The 24,438-nt window shown below is 49.3% G+C and overlaps 1 protein-coding gene across 1 annotated transcript in view; it reads left to right on the plus strand.

Moving 5' to 3' along the window:
* Positions 1 to 24,438, plus strand: part of IGF1R (insulin like growth factor 1 receptor) — a 1,701,728-nt gene that overhangs the window by 504,462 nt on the left and 1,172,828 nt on the right. The gene's annotated exons all lie outside the window — the stretch shown is intronic.

A 24,438-nucleotide genomic window follows, 5' to 3' on the forward strand; every position in this document is an offset into this window, starting at 1 on the left:
GTCCTCACCTGTGGCCTTGAATAACATTTCCATTCTCTTCACCCATGCGGCGTATCGGGGTCCCAGTGATGGGGCCCCAGCAACATCAAACTCCTGTAGAGGGGCGATATGTGTGGCACCTTAGCGACTGCAGGTGCAGAGTCATCCTCCCCCCATTCTTATGCTACCGTGGGCGACATCCGGCGTAGGTATGGCACAGCACACCTTCGAGTATCAGATGCAGCGGGTGCCAGGACCTGGGGCGCACAAGCACTCTCTTGGGGAGCTGTGTGTGTCCTCCTGGTGAGGGACAGCGTGCACTGCAGCACATGGTGCCGCGTCGGGACCAGAGCCATTCCTCTGTATTGTTGCCGTGAGCTGGGAATGCCTGTCCGTTGCGTATTTATCCTTTACAATTTAATTTTAAAATACATTTCAAAACGGGGCTCCGCTCTGCCCCCAGGCGGCCTCACCAAAATGGAGTCACCGCCAACAGCCCATGCCGCGTGGCGAGGGGGGCCAAAATGTGCCCACTCCCGCCGAGCGAGGGAGCACACGTTGGAGCGTTCCGGAGCAGTCGGTGCGGGCCGGCAAACGGGCTCCTGCAGCAAGCAGGGACAACTGGCGTGCATGCGGGGTCCAGCTGCCTCGTGGCCAATGTTATGTGGTTGGAAGCGGGCCTCGTCCAGGTGAGGCCGATTAATAAAAGGACTGACACTGAGACAAAGTACTAGTTCTGGGTCTTGTGCCTCAACTGGCACATGCCCAGCAAAGACCCACCTTTACTGAATACACACCATGTGACCCATACGTCGCACCAGCCCTTGCAGGGGCACACCATAGGACTGTCTTCTGTTTCTTTATGCAGCTGTACTGTTCTCTTCCCTGGTCTCTCGATATGGGCTCGTTTTCTGTTCATGTTAATAGCAGGACCGCGACTCTGACTTGTGCGTGTTGTCTGCTGCTTCAAGTTGAAATCCGCTGGCTGCATTGGACTTCAGTTTGGATCTCTTTTCCCTTCTTGTAAATAGCAGTTGTGCATTTCTCGTTGTTGTAAATAGCGTCACGGGAACGCTGCGTACCTGTTCGTCCGGTTGGGTTCCTTGGTGATGAGGCCAGACTGTCAGATGATCCGAGGAGACGTGACTGATGGCGCGGGGAACCAGCCCAACACCAGCCCGAATGGAACCGGACTGGAGGTGAACCGGCTCCCAACGCCACGGGTTGGCTCACCCCTGATTTGCGTGGCGTAAGGACAGTGCAAGCACTGGCAGGGGGAGCCTCTGAGTAGAAGGTTCAAGGTCCACAGGAGGCAGTGTGATCCCGACGGAAGCTGATGAAGATCAGGAGACCAGAAGCAGAACAGTACCTCCAGGAGCGAAGACTAGGCAGCAGGAGGAGCAGGCTGGTAACCGAGATGAGCACGGGAACCAGAAGGAGCAGAGGGAACTCAGAGCCAGATGGAATCAGGAAGGACAGAGCCGGGCAGGCAGGAAAGGAATGACAGGGACCAGAACCAAGGAGGGCTAGCGGGAACTCAGAATCAGGAAGGAAGGAGGATGGAGGGAGCGAGGCAGAACAGGTAGGTAGGCAGGGATACCCCAGGCTGGACAAGGGCAGGAGGAAGGCAACAGGAAAACAGGAAGGCAACACAAGGCAGCGAAGACACGATCCGAACAAACCGCGTTGAGACGCGGTTTGTAAAAGGATCAGGGCTCCTTAAATAGGCCCACCAGCACCTGGGAGGCTTGCAACGCAAGCCGTGCCGTCTCCCAGGCATTGGATACCCCACAACGAGGCTTGAGCCGCATATCTCCCCGAATCGAGCATCCTGCGCACCGCGCATACGCGGAGAGCGGAGAGCGGATGCCCGCGCATGCGCAAAGCAGTGCGCACAGGAGACCCGGAAGCGCCCGAGACCCAGGACAACCCCGGACCCCGAAGCCGAAAGCGGGGATACAACCTCCAAGACGGGGAGCGCCGTAGCGGGTAAGGAGACCCCAGGACAGGCGGCGTGACACTATGCCCCCTCCCAGAAAGACCCGGGCCCCAGGTTTCCAGGGAAAATGAAGAAAGAATTCACGGATAAGCCGGGGAGCGTGCACATTACAGTGCGGCTCCCAAGTGTGATCACAAGCAGGATAATCCTTCCAATCGATTAAGAACTGGAGTACACCCCGACGAATCCGTGAATCACAGATCTCCTGAACCTCAAACTCAGGAACCCCCTGTACCAGAACAGAGGAGGGTCGTGGACCAGAGCGCCTAAAGACATCCTTCACATAGGGCTTCAAAAGGGAGACATGAAATACAGGGTGTATTCTCCAAGTGAGGGGCAGCACTAATCGAAAAGCCACTGAAGACAAAAGTTTGGCAATCCTGAAAGGCCCATAGAACCGGGGTGCCAACTTAGTGGGTAAATTACGAACAGGTAGGTTCTTGGAAGACAACCAAACCAGATCGCCCACCTGGAAATCGGGCTCCGTGGTTCGGCCCCTATCAGCCTGCTCCTTCATGCGTTCTCGTGTCTCCGTAAGGGTTCTCCGGGCCAGGTCATGTTATTTCTGAATATTGAAGACCAATTGATCCGCAGACGGAACAGAGCTGGGCACCACAGGTGAGAAGGGAACCAGCTTGGGATGTTGTCCGGCAGAACAAAAAAAAGGACTGATGCCGGTGGCAGCATGGGCCGCGTTATTATAGGAAACTTCCGCCAGATCCAGGTACCTTAGCCAGTTAGACTGAGTGGCATTGGCATAACAACGTAAGTATTGCTCCAGGGTTTGATTAGTCCTTTCGGTCTGACCATTGGTATGCGGGTGATAGCCTGAGCTCAAGGCTCTGTGAATACCTAGATGATTACACAACTGATGCCAGAAAGAAGAAAGAAATTGTGAACCACGATCAGAGATGATTTTCTCTGGGAGTCCATGTAACCGATAAATGTTGTGTAGAAATGCCAAAGCCATCTGAGAGGAAGTTGGAATCTTCATGAAAGGAATGAAGTGTGCGTATTTAGTGAAACAATCCACGACCACCATGACACAAGTGTGACCCTCAGAGGGCGGAAGCTCAACAATGAAGTCAGTGGCGATAGTATGCCAAGGGTAGGGTGGTGTTTCAGTAGGCTTAAGTAGCCCCAAAGGCTTTCTTCTGGGCGTCTTCGTCTGAGCACAGATTGGACAACTTTCCACATACGATTTTACTTCTTTGGCCCATCCAGGCCACCAGAATTGTCTGGAGATCAACTCCTGGGTAGCCTTGATACCAAGATGACCAGCTACTTGAGAATCGTGAAAACCATGTAGAATGTCCAAGCGAAGGGCAGTCGATGGTATGTATAACCGGTTCAGAAAGAACAAAAAACCGTTGCGTTCGCAGATCTGGGGTTTCTTCAGTAGATTAACACGTTCCGGATCCCTCAAGGTTTCTTGAATGATCTTCTGGAGATGCGGAGCTAAGGTCAGTAGAAAGTGTTTGGGAGATATCATAGGCGTTTTCAAACCGACTCCCACTTCTTCCTTTTCCAAGGATCGAGATAAGGCATCAGCCTTCTGGTTCTGGGAGCTAGGAATGTAGGTGATATTAAAATCATAGTGAGAGAAGAAGGCCCACCGGGCTTGGCGAGCAGTACGACACTGCAATGATCGTAGGAACTGCAAGTTGCGATGGTCAGTACGAACCTCTACAGGGAAGCGACCACCAAGTAAGTGATGCCTCCACTCTTCGAACGCCGTCTTGATGGCCAAAAGTTATTTTTCAATGACTGCGCAGTTCAGCTCACTGGAGGTGAGTTTCTGTGAGTAATAGGCCACAGGGTGTTCGTCGCCGGACGTAGGATGCTTTTGCAGGAGGACCGCTCCAACAGCGAAGTTGGAGGCATTTGCTTCGATGACATATGGCATCTCATCGTTAGGATGACGCAAAACAGGAGCTGTAGTAAACGCTGTCTTTAAGCACTCAAAAGCTGTGTATGCCTCTTGATCCCAAAGGAAAGGTATCTTAACACTGGTCAGATGTGTCAATGGGGCCGTGACCTGTGAAAACTGTGGGATAAAACGCTGATAAAAGTTGGCGAACCCCAAAAACCGCTGAAGGGACTTCAAATCATGTGGTTGTTTCCAGTTCTGAATAGCCTTCACTTTGCCTGAATCCATGTGTATACCTGCATTGCTGATTACGTATCCCAGGAACTCCATGCTATTCCGTTGAAACGAACACTTTTCGGCTTTGGCGTACAGGTGATTACGTGACAATCGCAGAAGTATTTCACGGACGTGCGAGACATGTTCCTTCAGATTGTCCGAGAAGATCAGGATGTCGTCCAGGTAAACCCAGACCGAGATGCCAACCAAGTCGCCAAAGACGTTGTCCATAAACCGTTGGAAGACGGCTGGGGCATTACACAACCCGAAGGGCATTACCTTGTATTCGTAGTGCCCAAAGGGTGTCTTAAATGCCGTCTTCCACTCGTCGCCCTCTTTGATTCTAACCAGGTGGTAGGCTCCCCGGAGATCCAACTTAGTGAAGATATTGGCAGAACGTAAGGACTCCATGATGTTCCGAATCAAAGGTAATGGGTACCTGTCCTTGAGTGTTATGTCATTCAATTGGCGGTGATCAATACAGGGCCGCAGGGTCCCCTCCTTTTTTTTGACAAAGAACAGCGGGAAACCGGCGGAGGATTTGGAAGGTACGATGTAACCCTTCTTGGAACAATCATCCAGATAATCCCGGAGTACCTGTTTTTCAGACTGAGTTAGAGAGTATAACTTCCCATGAGGAATCACAGCACCAGGAATCAGGTCTATGGGACAGTCAAATGTCCTGTGAGGAGGAAGAGGTATTTCTCCGGGCTCAGAAAACACCGTAAAAAGGTCGGCATAAACATTCGGAATCTGGGACAGGGAACATAAAGCAGATGAGTCCCCTCCCGGGACTAGAGGGATCGAGGTTGTAGACTTCAGGGATGTGTTGTGGCAGCAACATTCACGGAGGCAAAAGGCAGCAACAAACTTCAAAGTGCGGGACTCCCAATTGATCGTAGGATTGTGTCGCAAAAGCCTAGGTAGTCCCAAAACCACTGGATACGAAGGTGACTTGATGACGTCGAGGGCTATCCTTTCTTCATGCCCCTTGATCTGTAATAGCATGCTGACTGTATGCAACCGGATGGGACCGGAAGCCAAAGGTGTACCATCGATGACCTCTACCGGTATAGCAGTTCTTCTGGTAAGTAAAGGCATACCAATATTAATGGCGAATGCCTCATCTATATAGTTTCCGGAGGCCCCGCAATCTAATAGACCATGGACATTAACCGTTTTATCAAGCCACTTCAAAGTGATCTGTAGAATCATCAAGACGGCAGGCTGCATTGGGGGCAGTTGTAACCCAGGGCTGGAAAGGTCTGAAAGCAAGAAAGGACCTGTCGTAGCCTTTCTCTTAGACGACAGGTCTTCTAGTTTCCCCCTTTCTTGATAGGACGCAGAGGGCAGGTTCCCAGAATATGACCAGCACCTCCACAGTACAAACACAGTCGCTGACTTCTCCTGCGCTTCTTCTCCTCTTCCGATAAAGGGCCCCTTACAGCTCCCAGTTGCATTGGTTCCTGGGTAGAATCCGAAGGTGCTGACATCCCAGTAGGTAGTCAGTGGTCTGGGGTTTCCCTTCTCAAACCGTCGTCTCTCTCCTTTTCTCTCGGCCAACCTCTGGTCTATCCTCAAAACTTGATCAATAAGTTTCTGTAGATCGTCAGGTTCAGGAATGTGTAACAATTCATCCTTGTATTCCTCTCTTAATCCCCGGCGAAACGAGGTCTTTTGCGTTACCTCTGGCCATAAGGAGTCAGTAGCTAATTGACGGAAACGGCTGATGTAAGAGATGATGTCAGTATTGGCTTGTTGTAGGTCCATCAATTGGTTCTGTGCTGCTGAAGCCAGATTGGGTGATTGAAATACATCCAAGAATGCCTTCTCGAAGGCTACAAAATCATTCAGGATTGGGTTATTGGTAACGACCAAAGGAGTTGCCCAGGCAAGCGCGTTTCCAGACAAATTGCCCAATATGTATCCGATCTTGGCCTTGTCACTGGTAAAGTGAGTTGAATGGAAGAGTAAGTGTATGCGGCAATGATTACAGAATTCACCCACACGGCGGGGATCTCCATCGAACTTGATGGGAGCAGTGTGAGCCATGGGACCTTCAGGCTGTGGAATGGCACCAACGTTCTGTGTAACCATTTGGCGTAAGGTTACATTCTCCTGACGGAGTGCCGCCATCTCAGCACGAAGCGCTTGAAGCTCAATACGAAGACCCGGATCCTCTTCCATCGCAGAGTCCGAGGTGTCAGAAGACAGGCGTCTCAATCTGTTGTAAATAGCGTCACGGGAACGCTGCGTAGCTGTTCGTCCGGTTGGGTTCCTTGGTGATGAGGCCAGACTGTCAGATGATCCGAGGAGACGTGACTGATGGCGCGGGGAACCAGCCCAACACCAGCTCGAATGGAACCGGACTGGAGGTGAACCGGCTCCCAACGCCACGGGTTGGCTCACCCCTGATTTGCGTGGTGTTAGGACAGTGCAAGCACTGGCAGGGGGAGCCTCTGAGTAGAAGGTTCAAGGTCCACAGGAGGCAGTGTGATCCCGACGGAAGCTGATGAAGATCAGGAGACCAGAAGCAGAACAGTACCTCCAGGAGCGAAGACTAGGCAGCAGGAGGAGCAGGCTGGTAACCGAGATGAGCACGGGAACCAGAAGGAGCAGAGGGAACTCAGAGCCAGATGGAATCAGGAAGGACTGAGCCGGGCAGGCAGGAAAGGAATGACAGGGACCAGAACCAAGGAGGGCTAGCGGGAACTCAGAATCAGGAAGGAAGGAAGGAGGATGGAGGGAGCGAGGCAGAACAGGTAGGTAGACAGGGATACCCCAGGCAGGACATGGGCAGGAGGAAGGCAACAGGAAAACAGGAAGGCAACACAAGGCAGCGAAGACACGATCTGAACAAACCGCGTTGAGACGCGTTTTGTAAAAGGATCAGGGCTCCTTAAATAGGCCCACCAGCACCTGGGACGCTTGCAACGCAAGCCGTGCCGTCTCCCAGGCATTGGATACCCCACAACGAGGCTTGAGCCGCATATCTCCCCGAATCGAGCATCCTGCGCACCGCGCATGCGCGGAGAGCGGACGCCCGCGCATGCGCAAAGCAGTGCGCACAGGAGACCCGGAAGCGCCCGAGACCCAGGACAACCCCGGACCCCGAAGCCGAAAGCGGGGATACAACCTCCAAGACGGGGAACGCCGTAGCGGGTAAGGAGACCCCAGGACAGGCGGCGTGACACTCGTGCACTTCATAAACCGTAGTTGTAACTGGCTGCCTTGAACACTTACTTGGTTTAATTTTGTTTTCCTTTAGCAAGTGGTAAGTATCCATTTTCTCACATGTATTTCTCTAAGCCCCGGTGCTTCCCACTTCCTGCGACTCTGGTTGGGATCCGTTCGTGTTCCTGTGAGCAGCACTGTTCTCACTGACTGGGACTTTGGCTCGAGTCTTATTTGTTGCTGCACTTAACTCTTCTCTCATTTGGACATACCTTCTGCTCTCGTAAGCAGCAGTGTTCCGAGCTCGCCATGGTTTTGTTTTGTAAACACATTTCTACCTGATAAAAGATCAGTGGAGCGATACACAGGGCACTTGGACAGCAAGGTTTATTGACCTGGCTTATCTCAACAGCTCCCAATAGCAAGTGTGTCAATAAACGACCAATTGAAATGTTGGCTACTGGTTGGTACTAGTGTTCCTTCCCAGGTATAGGGATATATTAGACGGGTATAAAAAGTGCCCGTCTTTATACTGTCTTTAGCTAGTCCTCTGATTTAAAAATAATGTGTCAAGCCTTTGGAAAACGAGAGCAGTGTCCGATTCTCTTGCCTTGTGGTATTTCATAATGTCTGAGTGATGCTGAATGCATGAACGCTTGAGGGATGTCGTGTGGAATGTTGTGTAGAACATGGATGAACGCTCTGTTTCAGTTGCACCTCGAAGCTGCTGAAGAGGTGATGTGCTGTTGGATATCTCCCTTATCTTACCTGTTACTGAAGGCCCACACTTAACTTAGCTGGAAGGGGCATCACTACTTTGAATCCATCAATTCTGCAACCAGTGCCCTGTTCTTCCTGCAACCTAAGCTTTCAGTTCCTTCACATTTTTTTGCATTGTGAAATAAGCTCGTGGTACAGATATAAAAGCATTTTTTTAAAATATAAGAGTAAAAAATATTTTGATTTAGCCCCAGATATGGATAAGAACTTGCGCTTCGATAATTTATCAGCTAACAGTTGGCTTGACATCTATGATCAAAACGTTGGCATAAGATCATGCAGCGCACAATACCTTTAAAAGATTGTGCACTACACTAAGTAGGGAAAAGTAGGATGCTATTTATGCAAAGGTATTATGCTGGCAACACCCACCACAGCTGTCTGAACTCCAGGACCTCATGCTCTCCGCAAATTGGTCGGGGAGAACATGTAAACTCCGGGATTTATAGACCAGACCATGTGTAAAGGTGCCTCCTCCTCACCTTCAGAAAGTGAGACAGAAGTAGCAGATTTCAGAAATGCTGCTAGTGTGTCCTCAGTCTGCTCTCAGACCTCAATCAGTGTCCTGCTTCTTCTATCCATTGATGCTGCTGCAGCAGTAGATGTGGAGTCAAGGCAGTGGCAATAGAAAGCTAGAAGGCCAAGGGGAAAAGGTTGAAGTTCAGAGATTAGTACAATAGCGAAAGGCTCATTCTGATAAATTGAAGAGGACAGAAATGTAATGGTGATTTATGGACTCTGGAAGAGGGTAAAATATGAGAGAACTGGATGGAGCTAGTGAGAGGAGAGAAATGGAAAGATGACAGAAATGGGACAGCTGGTGGGAATTTGGGAAAAGAGTGCCAGAGACAGTAACAGAAATGAAGGCTAAAGAACAGGAAAATATATGGCAAAACCTTTCATGTAATTTGGAAGATGATGCTTCGCCCCTGATTTTTCTGTGCATTCTGGGATGTTTAGTTTAAGAAAGCAAAATAAATGTTTTGAACATTTCTATTGGGCATGATCATTTGCATGGAGAAGCATTGTGAGAGCTGGGGCCGATATGGTAGAGCTAGTAGGGGCAATGCAAGAGCTGGGGGAACAGGAACCGAAATGCGAGTGCTGGAGCAAATAGTGAATACAAAGAAATAGGGTTTAGTGAATGAAGGGAGAGATGTTGAGGCAAAGATGTAAGTAGTGGAATGAGACAAACGAGAAATTGGACTGGTGAGGGACATAGAAGGGGAGTGCAATGAGAGACCTGGAGGGGACTCAAATGATGGAAAAGCAGGAGTGAATAAAAGAGGAGCAAAGGGTGATCAAGGGGGTGATAAAGTTGGAAACATGTGCCCGTTGGAAGAGTAGGAGGGAGATAGAAATGTGGAAATCAGTCTCCACCGGTGGATACATGTGTTTCTCATATAGGTCACTTAATCTATGTTAATGTATGGCATGGCACAGGGTGCATTTTAATGTATTACATGACTTTTCATCCCCACTCTATTTTTGTTCCCACCCCAGGCACAGCCAACAACTGCCAGTTGTAAGGCCAGTGAATCACCTCTTCTTGAGAAACTCTTCCCCTCCCCAGTCCCTGCATGTGTACCCAGCTGTCCCCATCCTGTGACCTCCTCCTCCCCCTTTCTGTCGCTTGGACTTTCCTGATCCCCCAAAAGGGCCTGCCTATGCTCCGATTACCACCCATTCCTCCCTGGACTTATGAGAACAGTTGTGTTCACCACAGGCGTGGGTGAGGGGAGCCATTCCTTCTCCTTCCTTTGCTGTTGTTCCTTGATGTTTGTCCACTCGTCACATCCCTGCCCCCTTCCTCCTTGATCCCTCCACCTCCTTCCTGGGACAGTTGTGGAGGAGGTGGGATGGGCAGTTCCTGCATGCGTCAGCCCCCCCCCCGCCTCCCCCTCATGTGAATCTCCACCCTTTCTGTCACTTACTTACTAGACATGTGGATGGGGGCAGGAGAGCTACAGATCCAAGCAGGTACACTTCTCCCGAATTGGCTTACTCTCTTTCCATTCCTCTGCTGCTCTCTCTTTTTCACTGTCTATCTCCCGCTCTCTCTCTCTCTCTCCCTCTCTCTCTCTCTGTGCCCCTCCCTCTCCCACTGTCACTCTCTGTGCCCCTCACCCGCCCTCACTCTCCTTCTGGGTGTGCCTAGCCAGTATTTCTCTCATCAATGCCCCTCATTGTGCCCGCAGACAAGTGTATACCATCATCCATTTCTAGTGTGCTTAACTTACTCTGCTGGCAGTGGTGCTACTTCCGTGTCTGTAATAAATGTGTTTCCCGATTTCTGCAAAGTCCTTGGTGCCTTCTTTTGTGTTCTCACTTTCTTGGGTAGCCTGCCTGTTATTGCCAGAGGGGGTACCCAGTGTGCAGACACAACCACCTAAGTGGGGTCTGTTAATTCCCTGAGCCAAAACTGTGGCTCTGCCTGGGTTCTCCCCCCCACATGCCTACCCTATTTTGGCCTACCTTCCACTTCACATGTTGTTAGATCAGGCACCAATGTTTCTTTACAAATGCATTATTTTTTAGGGATTGCACTTCCCGAGAGGGGAAGGAGGGAATCCAGGGTTGTGCAGAGGGGACGGACGAGTGGGAGCGAGGGATTTTGCTGAAAGAGAATTGAATAGTAACCACAGGGTATTTTTATTTTTTTATGGTTTATGAAAACCTTTACAACAAAGGAAAGTTAATGAATCATAAAACAACGTAAACATTGTTTAAACATAACCGATAATTGTCCAACTAATTAAACATACATTCATGTATAATCAAACCTTATATTTAAAACATCAAAAATATCATACACAATGTATCATAATCCATTACGGAGAACAGACCTAATTAAAACATACAAACTTTCAAAAACAATATTTCATACTCCATTACGGAAAATAAAATAATGCTTATTCATTGACCTAAGTTCAACAGATTTAGAAAAGGCTGCTGCTGCTAAACCATCAGAGAAATGCTCACTATACAAACATCTTCGCCAGAGAGTTTTGTCGTTAATCCACTCAATAGAGACAAACCGCTCCCTAATAACTCATCCTTGGAACATTTAGCGAAGGACAATACAAAACCAAATGTCTAGATGTTTCCTTAATGTCCTTGGTCTTGCAAAATCTATAGGATGATTCCTCTAGTTTAATCAATCCCTTCCTAAGAAGCACCTCCTTCGTCGGCAATAGGTTCCAAAGAAATCTAGAATTGATCTATACAAGGGAACTGAATCAAAAAGGTGAAATTGTCTCTTTTTTAGTATTCGTGAGTGAGATGACTCATAGAAGAATAGCTGTGGAAATGATCTAATGTCTGAATCCAATCTATTTGTTGCAAAGAGGACCACTTCTGGATTTCCCCAACAGCGGAAAATGTCTGAGAGGATCTCTGTGTTCAGTTCCCACTCGTAGCTGACAATTATTCATCGGCTGAGGGCATCAGCTGTGACATTCTCTGGCCTGGGATGTGAACCGCTACCAACCAGATACCATGCTGAATGGCCCATTCCCAGATCTGAATGGCAAGATACACAAGAGAAGGAAACCTGGTACCCCCCTGCTTGTTGATATAGAACATGGACACTGCATTGTCTGTGCGGACATGGCCCACCATGTAGACAATACCTGGTTTGAACGCTTTCAGCGCCAGGAATATAGCCAGAAGCTCCAGATAATTTATATGAAGCTGTCTGTCCTGTGGCGACCAGAGATCTGAAACTTGAAGATGATCCAGCATCGACCCCCAACCCAGAAGGGAGGAGTTTGTTGTGACAGTCAATAGCGGGCAAGAGTCCTGGAACGGAGTGCCCACCGACAGATTGCGGAGAGACGACCACCACAAGAGGTCCGTCCTCATGAAAGATGGAACCAGTATCATTTTGGAATCTGGATCCACTGCCTGAAGCCATGAGCTCCGAAGAGCCATCTGCGTCCGCCTCATCTTGAGATGAGGAAGAGCAAGCACGCACGAAGCCATGAGGCCCAGAAGCCTCTGAAACTACCAGGCCGACATACTCTCTGACTGCATAAACACCTGACACGTGGTGAACAGATCCACCATTCTGTCCCAGTCAGGTATACCTTGCAATCGATGGTGTTCCAACGAAAACCCAGGAAAATCAAGTCCTGAGAGACCGTCATGGAGGATTTCCGCCAGTTCACCGACAGCCCATGGTGGAACAGGAGCTGGCGGAGAGACTGAAGGTTGCTCAAGGCTTTCAGTGGACAGGGACTGCGCAGCAGCCAGTCGTCCAGATACAGATACACATCGATACCCTGAAGCCGAAGATAGGTTGCGATGACCAACATCATCTTCGTAAAGACACGCAGTGCCGAGCTGAGACCAGAAGGGAGCACACGAAACTGGAAATGCTCCTCCCCCATGGAAAACCGTAGGTATTTCCGATGCAGGCTCCAAATGAGGATATCCATATAAGCATCCTGAAGGTCCACCACGCTGAGCCAGTCGCCGTTCTGAAGAGAGGACTTTATCTGGCTGTGGGCGATCATCTTGAATTTCTCTTGGGCAAGAGAAAAGTTGAACTGGGAAAGGTCTAGGATGGTGTGCTGCCAGTCTGGTTGGGTTTAGGCACCATGAACAGACAGGAGTAGAAGCCCTCCCCTCGCTCCCCTAGGGGGAGGGGTTCCACCTCCTTGAGATCCAGAAGCTTTGGACTTCGGCTCTGAGGGAGGGCGTCCCCGACTGTTGGAAAGGAGGATTGAAGGGTGGGGGTGGGGGAAGGGGCAAGCGGAAGCCTGCACGAGCTACTGACGAGACCCATCTGTCTTCTGTGATGGCCTGCCACGCCTGCCCGTGAGTCGCAATGCGCCCTCCCACCGAGGTCTCGTGCAAGCGCCAAAAACCCTCATTTAGCAGGTTTCTCAGAGGCGGGATCCCCAGATCGTGAGGAGGAAGCAGAGGACCGAGAGAAAAACCGGCCTCGCTGCTGACGCTGGTGGGAAATTTCCAGCTGGAGGATCGACTCTGTGTTTTCTGATCTAGAAACCCCCGAAAACTAGAGGAAGACCGAGGCTGCAAAGGCGTTCTCTCAGCCTTAAAAGGTGGTTTTACCAAAACGGACAAAAACATGGCCGTCGGAGTGCTGTCGTTTGTTTGAGTCAGCTCTACATCCGTTGACAAATGGAACAGTTCTTGCCATCAAACGGCAGGTCCAGAACTTTATCCTGCACCTCCTTGGAAAACTTTGTGGCGTGAAGCCAAGCCTGACGAGATGTGTCCACGCCAAGCATGAGGCCCTGAGCCGAAGTGTCGACATGATGTGCTGCAGCTTCAAGTATAGCCTGTGCCAGGACTCTGGCATCTGACAAGCCAGCATTAAAATCATCCAGCTTGTCCGCAGGAACGAACTCCTCAAATTCCGACAGACCTTTCCACATTTTCATATTTGCCCCCGCTAAAATGAGCTCTGTGTTCGCCTGGCGCAACTGCAGAGCCGAATTAGCCAAGATCTTCCTTCCCAAAGAGTCAAGTAACTGGTCCTCTTTGGCCAGAACCTGAGCCGCCGCTGTAGATGATGCTGAAGCCGTTCTAGATTGAAGCCTAGCGGCTGCCACCACTGTGCAGGAAGGAAGCAGGCAAGACGCTAAGGCTACCTCCTCCGAAGTATGAAGCCTATAATGAGCGTCAATCTTTTTGTTAACATGCAGTCCAGAGTGTGGCTTATCCCAGACTTTGCGGACCTCAGTCAAAGCGTCCTTCTGAAAGAACAAGCCAGTGCGCTCCTGAGGAGACAAGTTGAATGCCCCCGAAAGCACCCCTTCTTGTGGAGGGGGTGCCTCAGGTACTGGAACATCCAGAAGAGTCATCATGTCCAGTACCCGGTCATGGAACACCCTAACAGAGCAGGGCTGGTCATCGCCATCCTGATCCCCTTGCGCGTCATCCAATGCGTCCGGATCGATATGCGTCACGTCTTGCTCCGCCGAAGACTTGTCTATTGGAGACCAGGGCGGCGGAGATGGAAGGGCTGGAGGTGGGACAACTGTTAGAGGTGGGACAGCTGCCGGAACAACCGGTGCTGTGAAGGGAACTGTCGGAACGGAACCGGGCCCTGGACGGCAGATTTCCTTAAAAAGACCTCTGTAATATTCCTTCATGGGGTCGGAATGCATTAGCTTCTGTAATTTTCCGAAGAAGGCATCCTCCGCCGAAGGCTTAGACACTGTGGCAGTAGGAAGCCTCTCATTAGCGGAATAGCTCCAGGACCGCAAAAGGAGAGGGTTGCCAAGAGGGGCCCTCACCAGCCGGGTTGACGTAGATCAATGGCTCCGACGCCGCAGGGAGCACAACCGAGTGCTGTAATGGCATCTGAGCGTTCCAGTCATAAACTGAATGAAACGGTGCACCAGGAAAACGCTGTTCACCCGAAAAGATGCTCCCAGCACCCAATGCCGATGGCGTAAGTGTAAGGGAAGAGTCCAAAATGGCCGTCGCAGTTCGCGCAGGAACAGGCGCCATTTTGTCATCGCCTGAGGAGAACTGCGTCACGTGTGAGTGAAGCAGAGGTCTCCACAGACAGGACAGGGGTCTTGACTTTAGCCTTGACACAAGAAACCTCGGCAGAGCTGGTACTGTGTGGCCTAGGATATTTCTGAGACATACTAAATTAGCCTCTGAAAGAGGACCCTCAGCAATGCCGGTAACGGAAGAATTACGGCCAGCGACCTCACTCTGTGCCCCCTCAACAGAACTGGTATCCCCACTAGAGCGGGACCGATGAGGAACCCACCTCACCGACAAGACCTTAACAGGCCTCTCAGTTCTGTCAGTCACCTTAGCCTCTGATAGTGGAACCTCGGACCCGAGTTCGGTAACAGCTCCATCACGAGGGGCCTCGAACCTTAGTTTGGTACTGAAAACCTCAAACGAGGCCTCGGGCGTGCCCCTGTATCTGTTTGGGAATCCCCAGACAATGAGACCTCGAAGCAAGCTCCAGTACACGCCGCCTCAGTAGAACTTGGCCGTTGAATAGCCCCCACAGCAGGGCCCTCGGATTGCAATCCGGTGTGAGTAGGCCCCTTACGGAGGGCCTCGGAGAAAACTCTGGTTCTTTTCTTAGGCCTAGAAGACACCTCAGGGGAAACCCCAGTGACAGAGTTTTTAAAGCCCCTCCTGGACCGGAAAGACCCGAGAAGGAGTCCGCCGGTCGGGGTGCCCTAAAAACAAAAGAACTTACCGGGTGTCTCTTCTTCTCTTCAATGAAACTCTGAAAATGCGGAGGAGGAACACGCTGGAACACCGCCTCCCACCGCTCCAGATGACGTTGAAGAACCCGAACCGCAAGGGAATCGCAGTAGAAGCACGAGTGACATCGGTGATCAGGACCCAAACACTCTAAACAAAGAGGATGGGGATCTGCCCTAGCGAAGCGTCGTTCGCAGGAAGAACAATTAGGAAAATCTAACCGAACCGGCATAGACGGACTACTACGCGACCGCTAAACCAGAGCAGGAGAGGACGACACTGGAAGGAAAAAAATCTTCTTAAGATGCAAGTGCGTCCAGTCCCGAACGTGCGGAGAAAAGGACTGATGGGCGATGCGCTGGGCGGAGCAAAGGATGGCGGGGTTACAGTTGCATGCGGTACCCTATGTAAAAAGAGAAGGACGACACATTTTTGAAAAATGTCATGCTTTTTACAAAGTGCTCCGCTCCCGTCCCACAGGATGGAGGAATGTCCCATAAGTATGGAGGAAAGGGGACGGGACCTAGGAGTAATTATAATACACTGGTGCAGTCAAAATAAAAAAGCCCAAATAGGTCATACTAACAGACGACCTGATCACGTCTTTCCTAGCACATATCATCTCTTCCTTTGGTGTATCTCACTACTTCTATGCCGATGACACCCAGCTTTTCCTCTCCTTCTCTTCCTTTACCCCTGACATCCATCTCAAGCTCTCTTCCTGCCTTTCTGCTATTAAATCCTGGATGTCCTCTCACTTTCTTGCCCTAAATACTGACAAAACCGAAGTCCTATTCTTCCCTGCTAACACCCTCCCTCAGCCCTCCCCACCTCCTTCCATCCTCTTTCCTCCTTCCCAGGTCCCCATTTCTCCCCACGCCCGCAATCTTGGCCTACACATCGACTCCAACCTCTCCCTTTCACACCACATCTCTCTCACCTCCCGGTCCTTCTGCTTTCACCTCTATAACATCTGCAAAATCCAACCCTTCCTAACCTTCCATGCTGCTAAGCTCCTAACTTCCTCCCTCATCTTCTCTAGACTTTTCTACTGCTCCACTCTCTTTTTCGGTCTCCCCTCCTCACATCTAGCCCCCTTTAAATCCATCTACCACTCTGCCATCCGCGCTCTCTGCCTTCTCGCTCTTCATGATTCCATCTCCTCTTCTCTCACCTCTCTGGGCTGGCTCTCCTTTCACTCCCAACTCATATTCAACTTCCTCTGTCTCGTCTTCAAATCCCTCTATGGTCTTGCTCCACCATACCTTTCCTCCCTCCTTACCTTCTACTCTCCTTCTTGCCCACTTCACTCTGCCAATTTAATCCTACTCAGTCTTCCTCATCCTCCACCCTGCGCTCCATTCTGTTTCCGCTCCTTCCATCTTGCTCCTTTCCACTGGAACCGTCTCCCTCTCCCTATCCGCTCCATCACTTCCTACTCCTCCTTCCACACTTCTCTAAAATCTTACCTCTGCAATCACAATCCTAACACTTCCTTACTGTTTTCTCTCACTGCTGTCCTATACTACACATGTTAAACCATATTGCTCATGTACATTTTCCATATACTGTTAATTTACTTGATTCATGTTTTGTTATGCAATGCTCGTTATGTATTCTCTGTTGTCTTATGTAAAGCGCTTTGGCTTAAAGCGCTATATAAAATGTAATAAATACAAATACCGTATTGTCAAAAGGCCAAACAGAAAGAGCATGTTTCTTACTCCGGGAGAGAGCCAGAATTTCTGTTTTCTTTGGTTAATAATAAGGCCATTCTCCTGTGAATGAAGACAAAGATGACAATAACCTGTTTAAACCCACTCAGGGTCTGTCACCCATTATTGCACCCGATACTTAAAATAACTATTTGAGACTAATATGCAAATTTTACTTTTTTGGGCAGAGCAATACTCTGAACATGCCTTTAAAGTGCCTATGTTCATGCTAACCCATTGATTACAAGATTGTTTACATGGTTCATGCCTGGACGTGAAACCTTTCCCATCACTGCCACGTGCATATTCCTATCACAGATCCCGCCCCCCCCCCCTGCTCCCACCCCCAGAATGATATCTGCTCCTTCAAGAACCATCGGACATCTTATGACTTACTAGGTAGCACTAGCCACAAACTAATCTTCCACATAATGTGCAAACAAGTGACAAATAAGGTGACAACGGGCAGTTTATACCAAAAGAAAATTAGATAACATTATAAATTCCAAAACAGATGAAGCAGGAGTTAGGCAGTTAGAAGATGGGAAAACACTCACAATTAGACACATCAGAAAAAAAAGGAATTACAACAATGTCTTCCAGCCTTGGGCTCAGGAAGGATTTGCAGTTCATTGTAGGTGTCCAAAGTTTAATTCAGTAAGGATAAATCCAACAGGAAAACTGGTTTTATAACTCAGTCAGAACACAAGGTCAAAGTCTGGTAAGCGCTGCTTTGATAGATAAAGAGCCAACTTTCAGACAGACAGCCCTTCCCAATATGGGGAAACAAACATATATTTTCGAAGTCCACAAAGATTGCCTAGAAAAACCTTCAGAGAATTCTAAGGCACCCAAAAGCCAGCAAAGCTGCTCATAAAAAAGGCAATGTCAAGTTGGCAGGAGTGCACCCATTACCATAAAATGGGGTGCAGAGACTGCTGATGTGCAATGTGACTTGAGTGGCTTCCCTCGCTTTGCTGCGTAGGTGCTAGTTGAACTGGAGGAGGAGCGGCAGATGCATGCCAGACATACAAGTTTAAGTTGTCGCACTTGCCATCCTCATGCTTTACTATGCTGTCACCTGAAGCATGTAAGAGTAATTGCATACCCATGAGCTTTGATCCTTTGCCCGTATTGATGGCTAGCGGCTGAAACATAGATAACACATCAGCCAGACTTACAGTATTTATTGCATGCAGCTAAACCTCAGACGAGAAAGGAAAATGTAGAAAGTAAGCAGGAATGTGGTGGATGGTATCTCCGCTGTCCCGGTGCTTACCCATCTACATTCCTGATACCTTTACTTGGGGGTTTCCAAGCTCACTTGTGAATGAAGAGTAGGTTAGAGGCAGGTGCCGTGGTGGACCGTTCGCGTATGACCTGGTGGTGGTAGGGGTTGGAACAGACGATAGACAGAGAACAAGATGGGACATACGCACAAAGGGCTGGGGGGATACTTAATATTCAATTACAATAAATGTAGTGGTGTTGGAGAAGGTGAACACAGGAGGGAGGGGTTCTGTTGTGGGAGAATGTGAGTGTTCCTTCGAGGTGTACGAGGTGAAGCTTAAGGGCTGCCTTTGAAAAGTTGAATATTGGTACAATGTGATGCTGGCCAGAAAGGAAGGAGTAGGCAACAGGGTGCTCATGGCAGGTGAGTGAGATTGAGGGTGCTGGATCGAAGGGTGCTAGAACGGAAAGTAGCAGTCGTTCCAGGAAGCAAATAGGTTGGCGCAAGACAGAATGTTTTTTTTTAGACTAACAGAATGGTATGTTATTATGCTTTTGAATTGCGGCAAATCACCACTCCAGTAGTTTCAAAGCGCTGATTGAGCCTTATCTTGGCGTACTGTGCTGACGCCTGGGGAAGTCGGGCTTAATGTACGCTGAAGGACGGAAGAAGTCGAAAAGAAGGATGCAAACGCAGGGAGGGTTGTCAGGCTGGGGGAAATGCTTTTTATTTGTGTGGATACATGTTAGTCCACTATATATGGACTATCTTCTAGAGATATGTAGAACAGAAAATTATTTGTTGCTTAATGTACACATTGGGATTCCGTGGAATTTTTGGAAGAATTTGAATATATTTTGGACACTGAGAAATTAGATCAACAAGCCCATAGACGTCCAGGGTTGGATTAGACATTTTCAGAAATACTACTTTGACATTAGGGAAAATAAATTTAAGATGCGGGTGGGACTGTATTTGGATAACCAATGGCACGCCATAAACAAATTGAATATTCGGCCTTGCTGACATGGAGTGGCTACTTCTGTTCATAACATTCGAATTTAAAAGTTTGAATATTCTCGATTTAAGCTGGGGCATTTACTCAAGGCATGCAACAAAATGGATTCCAGAAAGCACACAAACGATGACATAATGGAGATCTAGGCAAGTACTTTAACAACATACTCATTTGTTAGGGGATCTTTAACTAATTATAATTTAGCATCAGTTTTCACCATGTAAATTAAGAGCAAATTGATGGGATTTTGTCAGTGCTTCATAAATATCCCATATGCTTTGTCCATAAGTTATTAGTGCGTTTTTGATTTTGTATAAGCTTGGGACATTGAACATTGAATATTTGATGATCAGAAACATTTTGTGGATATGAATTTTAAAAATTATTAAATCAATTAAATCAAATAAAAAATATATATAAAGCTTGGGACACTATTGTTACAGCTGGACAAGCTCTTGATATAACAATGGAAAACATGCCTACACCACAATTGTACAGATTTAAAATGTATTAAATTATGCCTTCCTGAAAAGAAAGCATGGCATTTTTATATTCGAAGTCACACGGCCTCATTCCGAGTAGGGCGCAAAGGGATACCGGGCACCGTTAAGGACATCAGTGCCGATAATCCCTTTGCGCCCTATTCCGAGTTGCCTTAGTCTGACCAGGCGTTAAGGACGGGACCCGTTAAGGGACTTTAGAGCTAATAACGTTACTGCAATTTGCGGTACCGTTATTAGCTATATCCCCATTCCCATTGAGCCCTATGGGGGCTGAAATGGAAATGGGGAATGTTTTTTTCAAAGGGGATTTACCGGTCCCTCCAAGGTCGAATGGACCAGTTAGTCCCCATTGAACCAGGTCGGACTCGGTACCGGTATGGGAGGTAGTCAAGGGGCAAATAGCGCCATGATTACCGCCATACTCGGAATGAGGCCCACAGTCTACAGACACCGCACATAGATAGAATGCTGAGGTACTTTGAGCTCGTGGTTTTTGCAGATTTGTGTTCAATTCCTGCTACTGCCCTACCTAGCAAATCACGTTCGCCCCTTCCTTTTGAATATGCACTCTCACCCTTGAAATCTTTCATCTGCTAGCTTTTCCCTTTATTGCATGATATTGACATGTTCATTATTTATTTAGTAGAGTAATTGAGAACGTATGCATGTTCTAAAGTGAGAGTTTATTTCAAAGATATAAACGGGGCAAACGAGCAGCATTTTTCCTGACGTTTTGCAAGGGGTACACAGTACGTTAACAAGACCCAACCAATGAAATATTGCAAACCAAAACGTGAATCGAGTGTGGGAAGCTGGAATAAATAGGGCTGGAAATAGCGATGTGAGCAGTCTGGCGAAAGATGCCATCAAATGATCACTTCAATTGGAGAGAAAAAAAGCAATCGCAATCACTTCTGTGCTGGGTGTGTTGGAATGTCGGTCTGCTTATGACTGAAGGCAGGACCTATTAACCTACCTATCTTTATCTGCCTCCATGGGTCAGTCTACACATTTCCATGTTTGGTCGCTATGATATGAAGTGTAATAGGCTGGAATGTAAACTAAACAAAACTATCAAATAATCCAGGGAACCTAGTGATGCAGAATAACAGTGCATTTGGACAACTGATCAGGGGAATTGAGCTCCAATGTTCCACCACAGAACAATTACAAGACGAGAAGCAGCTTAGCGACCCCAAAACCACTGCAAAGATTATCAGGACGAAGGAGCTGCATTATTAATCGGCATCTTGAGGCAAACATACTGGCAGTCTGGGCCGACTACCTGCGAGTTTGTCTATTCTTGTGAAAACTGGACAAAACCAAGGGCTATTTTATTGAAATACGTGTAGTAGAGCTGGTGGGGGGAGTCTGTGGGGGGCGGAGAGGTGTGGGTCAGGGGAATAAAGATTGTGCAGTTCTGCTGTGTCAGATGAGCGCTCTTCACACAAGTAGGATGGTGGGATGAAAGGTTTGCATCCAGTGCGCAAGAGCGAAGATTTAGCTCTTCTGTGACAAGCAGACACATTTCAGTGATCTAAAAACAAAGTAGTGTCTTTATAAATATAGAGGCTGGGTCCACAATATAGAAAAACATAACGCTGGAATGGGAGAGGCTGTTGCTGCCTTCTCAGCTCCTAAGACAGAATGCAATCTGGCGTGGATGTGAATGCAGGTAATTATGCTTCAGAAAGGAAGGCTTGCTAATCAGACCCCACTATCACAAAGGTGCCATGCTAACAGCATAGTGAATCCATGTACCTTTTCTGTAGAAGTATCAAGTCATCTGCAGCTCCTGTTCTTCAGTGGCACACAGCAGGTTCAAAGGTCACATGCACATCCCCGACAGCTGTTCAGACACAAAGACCTTGCAAACAGAACTGTTTTAACTTCTGAACCTCAAACCTAAAACATAACTGTTTGCCTCCTCATTCTGGTGGCAGGATAATCACTAAGAAAAAGCCATTCTCCTACGTCCCGTCCCCTTTCCTCCATACTTATTGGCCATATCTCCGTCCTGTGGGACGGGACCGGGGCACTTTTGTAAAAAGCATCCAAAAATTTTGCAAAAATGTGTCCTTCCTCTCTTTCTTGCGCAGGGCCCGGCACGTGGCCGTAACCCCGCCCACCTTGCCTGTGCCCCGCGCATCGCCCATCAGTCCTTTTCTCCACACATTCGGGACTGGACGCACTTGCATCCGCGGAAGATTTTCTTCCCTTTTTTCCTCTCTGGCTCTCGCTAGCGCTCGTGTACTAGTCGGTCTATGTCGTTCAAACTAGAGTTTCCTGATTGCTCATCGTGTCACTGACGCTTCGCGAGGGTGGATCCCCATCCTCTTTGTTTAGAGTGTTTGGGTCCAGATCACCGTTGGAACTCCTGTTTTTACTGCGATTCACTTTCGGTCCGGGCTCTTCAATGTCGGTTGGAGCAGTGGGAGGAGGTGTTCCGACGAACTCCCCCTTTGCATTTTCACGCGTTCATCGACGAAAAGAAGCAGCGCCCAGTAAGTTCTTTACTTTTCAGAGCACCCCGGCCGGGAGACACCTTCCCGGGTTCTTCTCGTGCCGGGAGGGGCATTGATCGATCTTTCATCGGGGATGCCCTGAGGTGCCCGTTGGGCCTAATAATTGTACCAGAGTTTTCGCCGAGGGTCTCCGTAAGGGACCTGTGGATACCGGAGCATGCTTCAAGTCCCCTCCTGTGGGGGCTGCTTGTAGACCCAGTTCTACTGAGTCGTGTGGTACCGGAGCTCGCTCTGAGGCCTCTCTATCGGCTTCCCTCAAAAATAAGACCGGGGTGCGCCCGAGGCCTTGATTGGGCTTGGTGTTACCGAACGGATGTTCGAGGCCCGCACTAGTAAGGCTGTTACCGGACCTGCGTCCGAGGTCCCTCATACAGAGGCTAAAGTTACCAACATTTCTGAGAGGCCTGGCAAGGCCTTATCGGTGAAGGTTGTTTCTCACCGCTCCCACTCTTGCGGCGACACCAGATCTGTTGAGGGGGCAAAGAAGGAAAATTCTTCTTTTACCGGCAGTGCTGAGGTCCTTCCTGTGAAGGCTGATTTGGCAGTTGGTATGTCGAAGAAACATTCCAGGCCTCATAGTACCTACTCTGCCGAGGTTCCGTTCGTTAAGGCTAAACTTAAGAACCCAGATCCATCGACAGGGACCCCTGCCTCACTTCCTCACGTGCCGCAGTTCCCCTCAGGTGATGACAAAATTGCGGCCGTTCCCGCCACGACCGTGGTGGCCATTTTGGGTGCTACTCCTACAACTACGCCATAGGCCTCAGGTGTAGGACTTGGCTCTGGGGGTGAACCTAGAGTTCCTTGTGTGCATCCTTTTCGGCCAGTCTGACTGGAATGCTCGAATGCCCCTTCCACACAATGTTTCGTTGCCTGTAGAGTCGGCGCCTTTGATTTTTGTGGATACTTCGGGAGATGGGCCGGTGTGGCAACCTTCCCCGTTACGTCCCTGGAATTATCCTCCTCATGAGAGGCCTCCTCCGGTTCCGAAACAGTCCTCGGAGGAAGCCTTTTTCGGCAAATTTGAAGATGCTTATCTGTACCGACCCCATGAGGGAATATTTCAAAGGGCTTTTCGGAGAAATGTCCACCTGCGCCTCCGGCTCCACCCGTTCCTCCGGTGGTTCCACCAGCACCCCCTTTACCTACGGTGCCTTCTGCTACTCTTCCGCCTTTGCCTCCATTGTCCCCCGTGGACAAGGCAGCGCCTGACACGGTTCAGCAGGATCCAGACCTGTCTGTTGACGCGCAGGGCGGTCAGGACAACGAGGACCTGCCCCGCTCTATTAGAGCCTTTCATGCCTGGGTACTGGACATGTGCTTCTTGGATGTTCCGTGCCCGAGGCACCCGCTCCGCAGGAGGGCGTGCTTTCTGGGGCGTTCACCCTGTCTCCTTTGGAGCGTACCGGCCTGTTCTTGCAGAAGGACGTTCTGGCCGAGGTCCGCGGGGTCTGGGAAAAGCCACACACTGGACTTTTCGTCAATAAGAAAATTGACGCGTGATGCAGGCTGCATTCTTCGGAAGAGGTGGCACTGTCGTCTTGTCCGCCCCCCTCCTCCACAGTGGTGGCTGCGGCCACTTTACAGTCCAGGCCTGCAGCATCCTCTTCTACGATGGCTACTCAGGTTCTGGGAAAGGAGGATAAACTCCTCGACTCCCTTGGGAGGAAGATTTTCGCCAACTCGGCCTGCAGCTCCAGCAGGCCTTTGCCGAACTGGTGTTAGCGGGGGCTAATATTCGGATGTGGAAAGGTCTGTCGGAGTTTGAGGAGTTCATCCCGGTCGAGAAGCTGGAAGATTTTAAAGCGGGATTATCCGACGCCAGGGTCTTGGCCCAGGATCTCCTGGAGGCTGCGGCTCATCACGTAGACACCTCGGCTCGGGGCCTTATGCTGGGGGTTGATACCTCACGACAGGCGCGGCTGCATGCCACCAAATTCTCAAAAGGAAGTACAGGACAATGTGTAGGACCTTCCGTTTGATGGTAAGGAGCTCTTTCATTCTACAACAGATGTAGAGCTGACCAAGACGAAGGATAGGACTCAGACAGCTAAGTCCTTGTCGGTCCTTGTTAAAACCCCTTTTAAAACCTAGCGGCCGTTGTCGCAAAGTCGACCCTCCTCTGGCTTTAGGGGCTTCCTAGACCGGAAATCTCG

The sequence above is a fragment of the Ambystoma mexicanum genome, chromosome 11 (assembly GCF_040938575.1).
Source record: "Ambystoma mexicanum isolate Mex_15411 chromosome 11, UKY_AmexF1_1, whole genome shotgun sequence".
Classification (NCBI taxonomy): Eukaryota; Metazoa; Chordata; class Amphibia; order Caudata; family Ambystomatidae; genus Ambystoma; species Ambystoma mexicanum.